A 14,382-nucleotide genomic window follows, 5' to 3' on the forward strand; every position below is an offset into this window, starting at 1 on the left:
CATTCCAATGCATTTTGACCACAGAGCCAGGTCTGCAGCTCACCTGCCCTAGACCTCAGGCCCCACCACTGTCACCCGGCCACCACCTTCCTCACCCTGACTGCAGCTGAAGGGGGGAAAGGGATGAGTCACCCATCAGCTTATTGTGAGGCAGCATAGACAGCTGTAAATATATCCTGTCTGGAGATCCGATTCCAGTAATCAGCACAAAATAACCATTGACATCACACAGGGGAACGCTGAGCCCGGCTCGCTGGAAAAAAACCTGGGGGAGGAGGGAAGGGATTAATGGCGCCAAAATAGCAGAGGGTAAGATTCCTTCTGGTGTAGACTGTGTGCCTGTCCCTGAGGCGCTTGTTGACTCCACAAGCGACATGGAAACAATTAACTTGTAGACTGTTACTCTGGGCTAGTGTCTTAATATGGTTTTCTGTTAAAAATAATAATAATAATAAAAAAGCTAAACATAACTCTAACTCTCATAAACTAGACAAGTTTATGCCTGGGGCTAAACTTGTGGTGTGGGGAACAGGTTTGTCTTAGTGCATTTCTTAATTGTCGATGACTTGGTTTGAAATCTTGAATTCCAGCTTGCAGAAATATTTGAGAAGGATGTGGCCGAAATAGGATGTGTATTTAATTTTTACGAGCATGGCTTTTGTATTTCTGTGGTTAAAGGCTTATGAATTACATGCCTCCACTTGAACTTTGAAATAAGTGGAAGTGTGTGAAGTGAACCAGTTTCCCCTGCATACCTTGCCTTTGTTTATTTGGAGAGCTTAAAGCTACCAAGGCGTTAAAGCAATAGAGCTGCTTCCCAAGGCAGATTAGAATCATGGCCAGAACCCAGGAATAGCAGGAAGGTTTGACGTTATTTTCTGTCTGACTGCTCAACAGCCATCGAGGCAACAAGTATCCAGTGAAGAAGAGATTGTGCTGCCTCAATGTACCCATGGCCAGCTGCAGCTTTCCATCAGGAGTAGTATTTTAGCAGTATGAGTGTTTATTAAAGCCTCTTTTACTTTCTGAAGCTATTAGTGTGGTTAGGATTGCTCCATAATAACCCTGTCCCAAACAGCAGTTATGAATGACATAGCCTCTTTTATCCAATATTATGAATTTCATAATCTGTTAAATATGTGCACAGAGTAAATTAAGAGTTTTTGCATTCATTTGAAAAAGGCTAATGTGTAATGCCTCATGCAAATCAACTCTTTAGCAAGAAGCCCCAGGGAGCATGTGTATACTTTGTTTTCATGCCTTTATCAAGGCAGGATCTGTAGGTTGAAGTTTTCACAGTGTAGAACAGAAGAAGCAGGTTACTTCTCTGCTTGGCATATGGAAATGAGATCTAAGTAATCATATGAGCAGTGATGTCTAGATTTGCTGCTTTGAAATGGAAATCAGTTGTGAAACAAAGATGCTGCTTTTATACAGGTCTCTGATTGTCTTACTGGTGCTGCTCCAGAAGGTGGGAATGGAATGAAGGGTAAGATATTAAAACCACCAAATCCTCCTTTTTCCTTTCAACCCAGCTGTATGTAGCCCATGTTCAAAAAGTTGCTGCCTCTGTCAAAAACTTTTCTCAATAACATAAAGTCTGTAATTTTGATAAACAAATGTGCAAAATGTTGACATCAACTGTACATGCAGCAGGGTCCACACATGCAGGTCTGGAGGTGAGTAGCCTGAAAATCCTGCCTGGCTTGTGGCTCCCAAGGCTCCGGTGCACTCACAAGCTCCTGAACTCTGTGTACAAGTCCTGACAGTCCTGGGCCCCAGGTACCGTGTGTGGTTCAAGAGCAGCAGGAAACTGAGCTCCTTGCTTGGAGTTTTAAGATGCTTAATGTCCTGAAAATAATGAGTGTCTCTGTGGGAGCATATAGGAGTTAATCGGTGCTACAGTGGTTTTTTTCTCCTTGTTTTCCTCCAAGTTTTTGAAGCCTAACGTTATAAAATGTAACTCTAGGTATTTTTGTGAGTGCATTCCTCCTTGAAGCAGGAGCCTGCCAAACCTACGTGCAGTTGCTGGGGACAAAGTACAGGTGACTGCAGCCACATAATGCTGTTAATGAAGAACGGGACGTGAACCAGCCAGAGCATCAGTCCTCTGTCCTACATGAAGTACAAGCAATGAGAAGTTTTCTCTTCTGGCTGCTTTTCACGAATTACAGATTTAAAAATAAGAAGAGGGTGGTGCTTGTGTGTGGTCTAAGGAAAGAGATTCACCCGTTTAATATTGAAAGATATGGGTTAACTGCTGAATCATCCTCTTGGGCATCCTTTGAACTTTATTGTAGCTGAAAAGAAGTGAACAAACTTCTGTGCAGTATAGCATAAATGTGGTCCCTTTCGCTTAAGGGCTTTTTAACATGACCTTTGTTCCTTGCTTGTAAAAATTTATTTAGAAGTTTATAAATAAGCAGCACCGACCATTTAATTGTTGGAATTAGCTTGTGAAAAATACGTGCTCTTTCCCAGGAGGGGAGTTCTGGATGAGCACTTTGAAGCTTACTCTTTCTGCAGCTACCTCCTTTCTTTTTTTTTTTTTTTTTTTTGGATGCCTTGAAAGGCTGCCAGCTTCTCTGCTGATTCAGAACAAGCTGATAGTGTTCTCACTCTCTGCTGCAGAGATATCTGTGTCTGTGGTGACTGGCCTGAATGAATTAATGCAATGTTCCTGGGCTGGAGTCCGTGAAGCCAGTGCAGAATAATTTTTAGAGAGCAGTGGTGTCTCTTCATGTAAAATCAAAGAAATAGAATAGAAATATATTTCATGTATTAGGAAGTTTCAGTGGGGTGTGTGTGGCGAGTGTTCCTGCTAAGAAAGGTCTTAACTGGGTAGAGGTCAAGAGCTTAGTATTTCTGTGTTTTTTTTTTTTTTTCCCAGCAATTCCTACGTCAGGTTGAGCTGTCAGCACAGTGTGTGGTGTCACGGTGTGTGCTTCTCATGGCTCCTGATAGAACGAGTGTTCTTGTATCAGTGTCTTTATTTTGGACAATCCTGGATTGGAATTCTGTTAAGTTTACTGAAGAAAATAGAGAATAAGCAAAAAATTATGATAACTGTATGAAATTTGAAATGGAATCCCAGCATGGTGGGCGTTGGAGGTGACCTCTGGAGATCATCTCATCCACCCTCCTGCTAAAGCAGGACCACCCAGATCAGGTTGCCTAGGATAATGTCCAGGCAGGTTTTTAATATCTCCAGAAGAGAAGACTCCACAACATTCAATTTGGGTTTATTCTTATTTCTTTTTTTGGGCTGAGATGACTGGTTTACTGCCTTGTGGTGTACTGATTGCTTTCAAAACCAGAGTATGGGGTTGCAGTCAGAGGCACAGCAAAATCTGTGTGGTTTTGGTTGCTGGTGGTGTAACGTGGGAGGTGATTCTGCTCTGGTTGCGTCAGCAGCATTTGCAGTAAGTGCTGTGGACTTGTTTGAAAGCTACTTCCGTGTGTTACTTCACCACCTCTGGGCACCTCCTCTTCCTTGAGGGCATGCTGCTCTTTTTCATCACGCTTCCAACCCCTCAATCTTTTAGTTCCAGCTGATGAATTGTAGCTCCATGTGTTTGGAGTAGTGGTTATGTTCTAGCTCTCCAGATGTTTTACCATAGCTGTGGGTAACTGCCTTCATTCTGATAACCAAGAAAACAAGCTCAGAAACATAAGGTTGTATCACCTGGAACTTAAGAAAGAGAATTTATCAGATTAGGATTTACAGGATGTTTTTAAAAGCGTGCTTCCTTCTGCTTAATTTCTCCTTTATTAAAAACCAATCTATCACCAGAAGATTTTTTTATTGATAGCTTTGCATTTAATTGTTATAGGTTTTGATATTTATGATTGAAGAGCTTGTGTTAAAAAGTCTACTGTTTAATTTGATGTCAGTGTGCAGTTGTGTGCTTGCAGTATAGGTGGCTCATGTTTAGAATTGTATCTGGATTTTTAGTATTGGAAAAGAATATTTCCTTAAGAGCAGAGCTGTGCCCTATGAAATGCTTTTGTGTAGATCTGTGGTGTGGAGCAACAGAGATTTTACAAAATTTGTGTTCTGCTTTTTTTTCTATTAAAATACAGCCTTTCACATTGTATCAATGTGGTCTGATAGTGGTTCAGGAAACTGCAGTGAGTTTGAGGAAAGACATAAAGTCTGCAAAATGCAACAGATGAAGAAGCAGGTGCGGTCTGCCTGGAGATGTGCTGGCTTCCAGGGAGAGTGGTGTTCTTGGAGCTCCATCCCTGGTTAGTCCTGATCTGAGATGGTGAAAGCCCATTGGCATATGGTTGTAGACTATCAGACTTTTTTTATGAAAATCCTGGGACTTAGAGTATGAGAAGGAATCTAATCCAGGCCATGTGTGTATCTGTGGCTAATCGTCCTTGGGAAGACAGTCTTGGAGAGTAAATCTGGTTTTATGAACAAGCACCTGTTGCTTTCCATGGAAGTGGTAATCCTGGAGCAGCTGCTGCCGAGGACTGGCAGTGTCAGCCCCTGGGCCCTGCTGTTAGCACAGTGTGTCTGAGACCCCATGTGTGGACTCACTGATCTGCCTTCTGATAAACACAGGCGGCACTTGGCCTGCCAGGACTGACAAATGGAAGGTTACAGAAGGCTCCTTGTTGCAGCTCAGCATAAGTTTCTTTGCCTGCTTCAAGAGGCAACATTAGTCATCTGCAAGTGTTAGATGCCATGGGGCCATGCTGCCTTTTCTCTCCCCCTCCACCCTAGACACTGCCTACTTCTGTCTTTCTCTTCCAGCCTCTCTAGAGGACAAAAAGCCCCACAGTGTTTTAAAGTGAATAAATGTGTAGATTTTAGGTTCTCGAATCTGATCTTTCAAATGTCACAGGATAGAAAATTGCCACATGGTGAAAGGCTCCGTGTTGGAGGTTCATGTGCTCTCGTGGGCTGAACTGACACTGGCAGGAAGACAGGGCTTCAGGAGCTCCTGACTTAACAGGGGTTTGGAAGCATGGTGGCACTCATAAGCCCTTTAAAACCTATTTTTAGACTAGAAATACTGAGTAAGAACTGACTGTGGTCTTTTGGGCTCAGTCTTTTCCTATTTTTCTCTTTATACCAGCCCAATGGCTGTTTTGTGTGCAGAATGATTGCGTAAAATGAGGAAAAAACCAAACTCATAACATTTTAAGCTTTTATAAAATCTAATAAAGCTCAGAGTGATTTCTGTGTAATCATGGGGAGCATGCTTCTGAAATGAGTCATGTTTTTTCCTGTATCTTTTTTCCCCCCTTGAAGTGCCTGAAGATGACGTTCCTAAAATCCTTGCAATTATCCTTGTGCAACTTTCATTGATGTCATTTGTATAAATTCATGTGGCTGCTATCTTTTGGTTATTTTATTTTAAAGAATTGAACTGGTAAGTCCAGTCAGTGGGCACCACTGAAAAGAGTCTGGCCTCATCCTCTTGCACCCTGTGGGCCCTGCAGCTCTTGATCAGTGTTGATCAGATTCAGTCTGAGTCTTCCCTCCAGGCTCAACAGCCCCAGGGCTCTCAGCCTTTCCTCATCACAGAGATGCTTCAGGCCCTCAGCATCTTGGTAGCCTCTGCTGGGCTCTCTCCAATAGTTTTTTGTCTCTCTTTAACTGAGGAGCCCAGGACTGGACCCAGTACTCCAGATGTGGCCTCACTGGCACAGAGTAGAGAGGGAGGAGAACCTTCCTCAACCTGCTGGTTCCACTCTTCTCAGTGCACCCAAGGCACTTGTCAAGGTATTAAATACGTTTATGGCAGAAAATGTTACTGCAGTAATTTTGGGCATGCAATATATGATACCAGTTGTAATGATTTTCTTATTATGCCGCGTTTACTCTTTTTGGATTTTATTTGCAAGCTGTCAGAAGAAATCATGCTAGGTTGCACAGCAGTGTCAATTGGGCTTTCGAGGAATGGTTTAAAATTGATGCGTGTCTAAATTCCCTGTATTGCTTTGAAAATGGGGTAATGGATGTTCTGTCCATTGATTTGCTTAGCAAATGTCAGGCACCATAAACAAACCTGTGTAAGTACTATTTAGATAGCTAAGAAACACATAGCAGCTCCCAAAATGAATACACTTCACTCGGATTTTCAAATGTCAGATTTCTTTTGGTTATGTTTCCTGGGATGAACTTCTGACGTATAGATGTACAGCTCAGAGGAGGATCCTTTATTGATCCTCAGTATTTCATGAATGCTGTGACTGTTCCACTGCAAAAAAGGGCATCAGCATTCAGAAAAACCAGAGCAGTGTGTAGCTTACATACAGAGTTCATGGTGATGTTTACTTCCATTCTGGAACACGTCAGGGACATTGACTCAGAAGGAAGGTGACATCTGTTAGTTTTTCAAGCTAAAACATTGATCACAGTATCCCTAGCCTCAGTGATCGAAACAGTATCCTTTGGAAGGTGCATGGATGGATGATTGTATGTGGTGTTCAGTTTATATCAGCAGAAATAAGATTCATAGCTCAGACAGTAGAGTACTTGTTACAGAGTCTTTGAGGAGTGATCTTTGTGTCTCCTAGTGCCCAGCCCACCTGGCAGAGAGGACATCTCTTGTTAGATCAAGGTAAGCTGGTGGATGCTTCTGCTGAGCCTGAGAAGTGATAGAAGGATGCTGCTGCTTTTCAGAGAGCTTTTTTTTTTAGGGCATTTTGGATGTCTGCCTGCAGAGGATAAGCCTTTGTGTCCACTTTCCTGAAAGGCAGTGGCGTTCTTCCGCTGACTTCTGCAGCAGCACGTCGGGCCCCGTCGTGTTCCTGACAGCTGAAGCTCCGTTTTCTACCTCGCTTCCCAGCCTGGCAGCATCTGCTGAGCATCTGCGTGCGTTGGGCTGGAGCCACAACAATAAGGCTTTTGTTGCATCAAGTATTTTGAGAGAGGAGGAGGCTGTGTGAAAGTCAGTTTTGGGTAGCAGCTCATCACTGCTGGCGTGTTTCCCGTCACCCCTGGGTTGGTGCTGCTGGTGCCGGGACACGTCGTCTGGTAAGGAGAACGTGAGTGGCTTATTCATAATGGGAGTTAAACCATGTAGAGGAAATGATCCTCTGGAGCTGTTTGTGGTCTCCTTAATGAGTGGGAGTTGGGATTTGGGCAAACTGTAGGAATCAGGCTGGTGAAGTAGAACTCTTCCTGCCTGTCATCTCTGGCTGCCTGTGATTCAGCTATTGGTTTTTGCACTCAGTTATCTCATTTGGTCTCCTGCTGCAGCCAGGCTCAGAAACACATGCTGATTAAATAATTTAGTTGTAATAGGTCTGAAGCACTCGCATATAAATTTACAAGAATAATAAAGAAGTCAAATACTATTCCAGGTGGGAAATAATATGCTGAATAGATGATTCATAATAACATTGAGCTCTTAAAACTGTCTCAGAGTTGGGGGAGAGACGGTAGTTTGGAAACACAGACTCTAAATGTCAAGTTTATTGCTTGTTGTTGTTAATATTTATTTATTACTGATAGTAATGTAGCCCATAACTGTGCTGTGCAGCCAACTTCTTTTTTGCCAGTTAAGCGAAAGGTTTTAGTATCTGTAGGTATCAAAAAAACAGGGCACAAAAGCAAACCATCAAAGGCCATGTTTGTGTTTAGTCCAAGCCTGCTCCTTATTATAGGGAGGGCCCAAAGCTGCAGTGGTACCTGTTGGGAGGACATGTCAGGTGGTTTGTTATTTCCAGATCTTATAGTGGAAGTGTCCTATGACTGAGATTAAATTGCCAGAGTGCCTTTTTTGGTCATGCTGCTGCTCCTTGTCCTTCCTCTGTGTCCCTGCATGTGATGTAGAAGTGGGCACAGTTTGTGCTCACCTCATCTCCTCCTAGTCCAGGGCTTAGTTAGAGACTTTTTTTTCATGCATGTAGGAATTTAGAATTGCAGAGTTATAGAATGGTTTGGGTTGGAAGGGACCCTAAAGATCATCTAGTTCCAACCCACCTGCCATAGGCAGGGACATCTTCAACTAGATGAGGTTGCTCAAAGCCCCATCCAACCTGGCCTTGAACACTTGCAGGGATGGGGCATCCACAGTTTACCTGGGCAACCTGTGTCTCACCACCCTTATAGTGAAGATCATCCTTCTAATTTCTAATCTAAATCTCCCTTCTCTCATTTTAAAGCCATTACCCCATGTCCTATCATTACATAACCTTGTAAAAGGTCCCTCTCCAGGAGGGACTCAAATTCAGCTTTTCAGAAGTCAATAAGATTTTTACATGTAAAATATTTGTAACAAAGTCAGAACAGTCAAATACTGGTTTTGTGGTGAAGGCTGAGGAGATTCTACTGAAAGCTAAGAAGGTATGATGGGTGATAAAACTGCTTAGTGCATTTATGCCCTGTTTACTGCATCTTAACAGATATTGTGGGGTTTTAAAGAAGGGGGTGACTGGGCAGCCAGTGTGACGACTGTTCTGTTTGCTCCTGGGGTTGTGGAAAGGAGTGGTGGTCCCTTCCTAGGAAGCAGCCCCATCTGCTCAGCCACGGGGGTGGAAGGCGGTGGGAGACACAAGCCCAGAGGGGATCTCGAGCTCCAGGGGATGATGCATGGCTGAGGTCTGTCTCTCTGAGATGAGGAAGCAGCTCCCCTATGGACACACTGTGGGGGGAACCTGTTCCAACCCAGAAAACTGCTGAGTTGATTAGCGAAAGGCAAGCCAGAAAGAAAGGACCTCCACTGCCAGACTGTGGCAGGAAGCTTTGTTACAAACCTTTTACCTTGAATTGTTTTACCTATAGAAGCCAAATTTCTTTATTTAACATTGTTTTGTTCTAGTTTGTTCTGATGAAGCGATGCTGTGACGTTTTCTGTGGTGTTTCTGGGGTGCTTACTTCAGCATAAATGTTTGCAAAGGTCTTTCCCAAAATGTCCGTGGACTTGGGCATCCTTTTCCATGGGTGACCACGCCTGTCCAAGGGGTTTGTCCATTTAGTTGCAATGTCCCTAGTGGAGGGGAAAAGTCTGGGTTCTGTCTGAAAAGTGCCTGCAAGAAATCCTCATACTGTTAAGCTCTGTGGGGACTATAATTTGTCCCCTTGTTTTGTTTTGTTTGTTTATAAGACATTTTCTCTTTTACACATTGCATCTTCTACTGCATTCTCTCACAGCTCAGTACTTTGGTAGTGCAAGTATCAAAGTCTCCTGAGATAAATTGAAGAATTTTTTCCTATTTTTTTTTTTCCTAAATAGTAGTGGAAGATAAACTCTCCATGTGAGCTACTCATAGCTATTACCCTTCAGTTTAGAGTGTGCTGCACTGCTTTTCCACCCTAAAATAGTATCAGTTGAGACTAGAACAGGCATCTGAGAGAAAAACTTGGGATATAAGCAGGAAGAGATGAGGGGGTGGCTTCTCTTAGTAGTATTTCTTCTGTGATAAAACAAGAGCTTTAAAAAACAAACAAACAAGAATGGTTTAAATATATTTCACAGTATGTAATGAAGAAGACTTAGGAAGGGCTGGTGTTTATATTTCTATTCTTATGACAGGAGTTATTTTTGAGAGGAAAGCTTCTAGTGAGGGACCACTTAGTATTTTCATTCCTCCAAAAACAGAGGGTTTTTTTGTTTTTCAAGCTTGGTTGCCAATATTTGGTCATTAGGTATTACTCAGAGTCTATATGGAACATATTCTTTCCTTAATGATCCTAAGTCTCCAAGTATTAGGGAATGAGTAATTTTTTAAACTAGAATGCAACTGGAAAAAATAATGCTTTCATAAGAGTCACCAACCATAGCAACTTCTTCTTTCATGTTTAACTCCATTATTTCTGTCAATAGAATAACAAGCCAAAGATAAAGGATTTACTCCATGCATTTGATGTGTGCAGCACTGGTGCATGCATGTGGTGAAGCAGTTGGCTTTGGCTGGTGTGTGGTGTTACAGAAGATACTGCAAGTGAGGTATCTGACTGAGGTCACGCTCACTAACGAGTTCAAAGCAGAGCTTTGTCACGGGATTTACTGTCTGGATCCTCCAGAGGAGGGTGGGGGTTTGTGGAAGGAAACCAGGCTGCGCAGGGCAGCGGGGAGGTCTGCGGTGCTTCTGCAGTGAAGTGCTAATTCATCAGCCTGGCAGACAGTAAAGAGAGGGTGGCAGGGAAACACTCTGCCCTGAAATGATGTTTGAGGGGGCTGGACTGGGGGGAACTGGAAGCACCCTGGCAGCCTTTGGAGCAGAAGGAGGTGTTACTTACAGAAAGACGAACAACCAAAGAGGTTTGGACACTCGGTGAGCATTATTTTCCTCATGAGAAAGGATTGGGCTCCCAGCTTTTGCTTTTTAGGGATTCAGAGAAATCCCTTGGAGTTAATTTGCAAGCCCAGTAAATGGTGCATTGCCTTAGAAAACGAGTGGGAACTGGGATGACATTTTCCACAGGAGCTGGGCTTTCTGTGGGGCACCTGGGCTGTGCCAGCCCCTTGGAAAGCGGGTGAGTCCTCTGGTGTGGAATGGTGCAGAGGGGCTGTGGAGGGGGGAGGGAGCAGAGGAAGCTCTCCCACCTCCTTTCCCTGGCAGCACCATCCAAGGGTGCTGTGATGGTTTTCATGGCTGCAGGATCTGGCCTCGTGGAGGGCAGGAGGTGGCAGGTACATCCTAGAGCAGCACCAGCATGCAGCAGGAGACAGTGGGATGAATGACCAGCTCCTTTGCAGTGCTCCTCGCTGCTGAGCACAGCTCAACGTGCAGTCATGTATTTCTGAGGAGAGTTTTGCTGTTGGGTATCCACAGCAAGGCAGACCAGCAGCTCTGCAGGTACAGAAAGGTACAGCTGAAACGTAGAAGGATGAGCTCATGCCCTGCCTCAGGCTGTCCAAAGAAGGAGATTCAGAGAGTGGAGGAGGGACATGCATAGGCAAAGCAGAGAATGCGGTAAGGAGAAAAGAATCAATAGTTTACTAGATTTGTAGAGTAGAAGAAGGAGAAAAAGGATCAATACAGTTCATCAGAGCTGGAGACTCGGCTTGTGAGATGTGGTTGATTAACAGTAGAAGATTTTAGTGGAGTTACTGTTCCTGTGCCATGTTTTAACTAGTGCACATCATGTAAGAGTTCATATCAGTATATGTAAAAGAATAAAGGAGAAGCAGAAATTAAGGCAAATGAGCTTGCAAGGCCTCGTTCAGGAAAAGGCAGCCCATTAAGTAGAGCTTGTTGACAAATACCAAAGAACGCTTTGAGGTTCTTCAGTGCTCCTCCACCAACACTATCTTCACCATGAACAGCATGGCTCAGAACCCTGCAGTTTTCAATTAGGACTTCAGTCAATGCCAGTTTTGTCTACAAGATTTGGCGTTGTGGTTTTACTAGTTTACAGCCCAGGAAAAGTAAATAGTGTGTTAGAACAGACAGATTTTAGGTGTGGGTGTGAAATTTTCTACAAAATGAGCTCACTCATTTAACGTTTCTGGGCTAGAAGTGACATGGTCATGTAGTTTCCATGCTTATGCTGTGGAGAAAGAATAGCTACTGTACTGGGAAGGTGTATTTTTAGCAAGGAGGCTGCAAACCTGCACTGTTAGTTTCGACTGGCACTTCATAGCGGATGGAAATAGTTTGAGTGGAAAGGTTTTCTGTGGTTTGGTTAATTTAAAATATTGTGTCTTGGCTGGTATTAGGCACTGCTGGTGTCATGAGGGCCCATGAACACTTGCTGTGTAACAGCCACATGCTCCGACGTCGAGTGACACAGGATTTCTTTCTTGCCTTTGGGAATACCAGCTGGCTTCAGCATTGTTGCGTTGCCTGGGGCAGAGCAGGCAGGTCCTGGCTCCAGCTCTGCAGCAGGAGCTCCAGCCACCAGAGCTGGGAGCAATCCCTTTGCTTTCAGACAAAATAATGCACCGAGTCCTTTTAGTGGCTATGAATTAGGAGAGCTTCAGATTCAGAGCTCCCTGTAGCCCTCGAAGCTGATGAGTGTACTCCAGCCCTCCATCCTTGAATAATGCATGACCTTGCTAGCTTTAGTAAGATACAGTTAATTCTCTTGGCCTTTAAGGGCTTTTTCTCCCCCTGTTATTACTTAGCTGCCATCCTGTTTGAAGGGAACAAATTAACCACAAGTCTACACATGCTGGTGAATTTAGGAGACAATTACATTATATGGATGAAGCAGCTCCAGCGTTCAAATTTTTCAGTAGAGATCTGTCTGTCTAGACTTAGTAAGCATCTCTCTTGTGCCCTGGACATCATTAGTATAGCAATATTCAGATAATTTTGTCTATAGAGCTTTATTAGATTGCAGTGAAACCCTCAGAGCATTGCTGTATGAGGGAGGGGAGCACCCGGTGCAGGAGGCAGGGCAGAGCCTGCAAGGTGCACACTTTGGAGCAGGTGACATGTTGGGAAACATACATTGATAGAATGGTTTGGGTTGGAAGGGACCTTTAAAGGTCATCTAGTCCAAATCCTGCAGTGAGCAGGGACATCTTCAACCAGGTCAGGTTGCTCGGTGCTATCTGAGCTGGTTCCACATGTGCTCCCACTCAGGTCTGGTCCTGCCTCGGCTTGCACGGTGCAGGGGTGCTGTTTGTAGTCCTTTTTGGATTGCATTTCTATGTTTGCTACTGTTTCTGAAGGTCAGAAGACTCTTGAAACACTGACGCACCCTTCCTAGGGTGGCCAAGGAACAGAGACTTGCCTTTCTTCTTACCTGGGTGGAATATCCTTTAGAATGTCTTAATTAAAGCTTAAATCTGTTTTTCTCTGCTTTACACAACACAGCTGCAGAGAGATTTTTGGTGTACTCTGTTAATTTTAGCAACATATTCTCTTGACGTTGAGTAGGTAAGGCAAAGCTTGAGAATGGCAGGGATTGACAGTGCACCTGCTAAAACAGTCTGCTTTTTATAATCTGTAATTCAAATGTTTATTTTAAAAGGAAATACTTTGGTTGGCAGGCTATGAAGTGTGTGATGACAGCTGAGGAAGTCTAAGCCTGTCTGGATAGCAGGAGGTAGAACCAGGTCGTGACACGTTATGCTGTTTCTCAGGGCACTATATTCAACATTTTTTTTTTAGCCAGCTAACTTGATTTGCTGACCCCCATGCAGAGTAATGGAACCCTAACAGAATGGATTTTCATTCATGAAAAGCTGTAGCTGGAGTGGAACATTAAAATTCTTTTGTGGTCTCTAATGGCATTTACATGCAGTCCTAAAATAGTTGAGAATAGGTGAGATTTCGTGGTGTAACACGCTAAGATATTAATCAATCTGGTTTTATTACTGTTTCTGGCAGGCTGAAGGTGGACGGCCGGGTTCTGTGCTGATGGGCAGCAGCCCAGCTTTGGCTTGATCACCTTTTACAGCAAAAGCTTAGGTAGCAAAACTAAGGAGTTCGTGCCACGTAGTCAGACCGTCTCTGTCACATCCAATCAGTTTGAATAGTTTTCTTGCTAAGAAATTGTTCTACCTGCATTGCTGCTGCCTTCTCTTCCACTGTCACATTTCCACTGACTCCAAGACCAAATCGTTCTTTTCATAGGATCCTAGAACAGTTTGGGTTGGAAGGGACCTTAAAGATCATCTAGTTCCAACCCCCCTGCCATGGGCAGGGACACCTCCCACTAGACCAGGTTGCAGAAGGCCCCATCCAACCTGGCCTTGAACACCTCCACAGCTTCCCTGGGCAACCTGTTCCACTGTCTCACAATATTCATAGTGAAAACTTCTTCCTACGATCTAATCTAAATCTCCCCTCTTCCAGTTTGATCCCATCGCCCCTCGTCCTGTCCCTACAAACCCTCGTAACAGGGTGAGAAGTATTTATGGGCATTACTCCATGCAACAAGACCACGTAACATCAGGAGTGCATGCAGGTTTTTATCCACCTGTGTGGTGCCAGGGGTCTGTGTGGGCAGAAGGCCCTGTGGAGAGCAGGCACCATAGCCAGCTGGAACAGGACTGCTCTGTTGCATTTCTTTGTTCAGCTTTTCAGGCTGGAGCCAGTCGTGCTTCTGCCAGACTCATTTCATGTCGAGCTTCAAGAATATTTATTATCTAGCTCTCTCTTGGAAGCTGGATGTATTTCTATACATCTATGCATGCAGAGATAGAGAGAGAGATATAAAAATTACAGTTATAAAAATAAGTTTCTAAATGTGGTGTATAATTCAGTTGCTTCATAATATTGATCACTATCATGCTAAAAGCATGTAAATGGCAAGACATTATGGCACCAGCTAATTTAGTAGTTCACAACTGGAATTGTTTAGTCTGGAGAAGAGGAGGCTGAGGGGAGACCTCATTGTGCTCTACAACTCCCTGAAAGGAGCTGGGAGTGAGGTGGGTGTTGGTCTCTCCTCCCAAGTAACCAGTGATAGGGCAAGAAGAAATGAGCTGAAGTTGCACCAGGGGAGGTTTCAGTTGG

At 43.9% G+C, this 14,382-nt stretch overlaps 1 protein-coding gene across 1 annotated transcript in view; it reads left to right on the forward strand.

Moving 5' to 3' along the window:
- Positions 1-14,382, forward strand: part of LOC103775887 (SPRY domain-containing SOCS box protein 4-like) — a 59,534-nt gene that overhangs the window by 24,024 nt on the left and 21,128 nt on the right. The window lies entirely within an intron of this gene.

This window comes from Merops nubicus, unplaced genomic scaffold, assembly GCF_000691845.1.
Source record: "Merops nubicus isolate BGI_N331 unplaced genomic scaffold, ASM69184v1 scaffold5927, whole genome shotgun sequence".
Taxonomy (NCBI): Eukaryota; Metazoa; Chordata; class Aves; order Coraciiformes; family Meropidae; genus Merops; species Merops nubicus.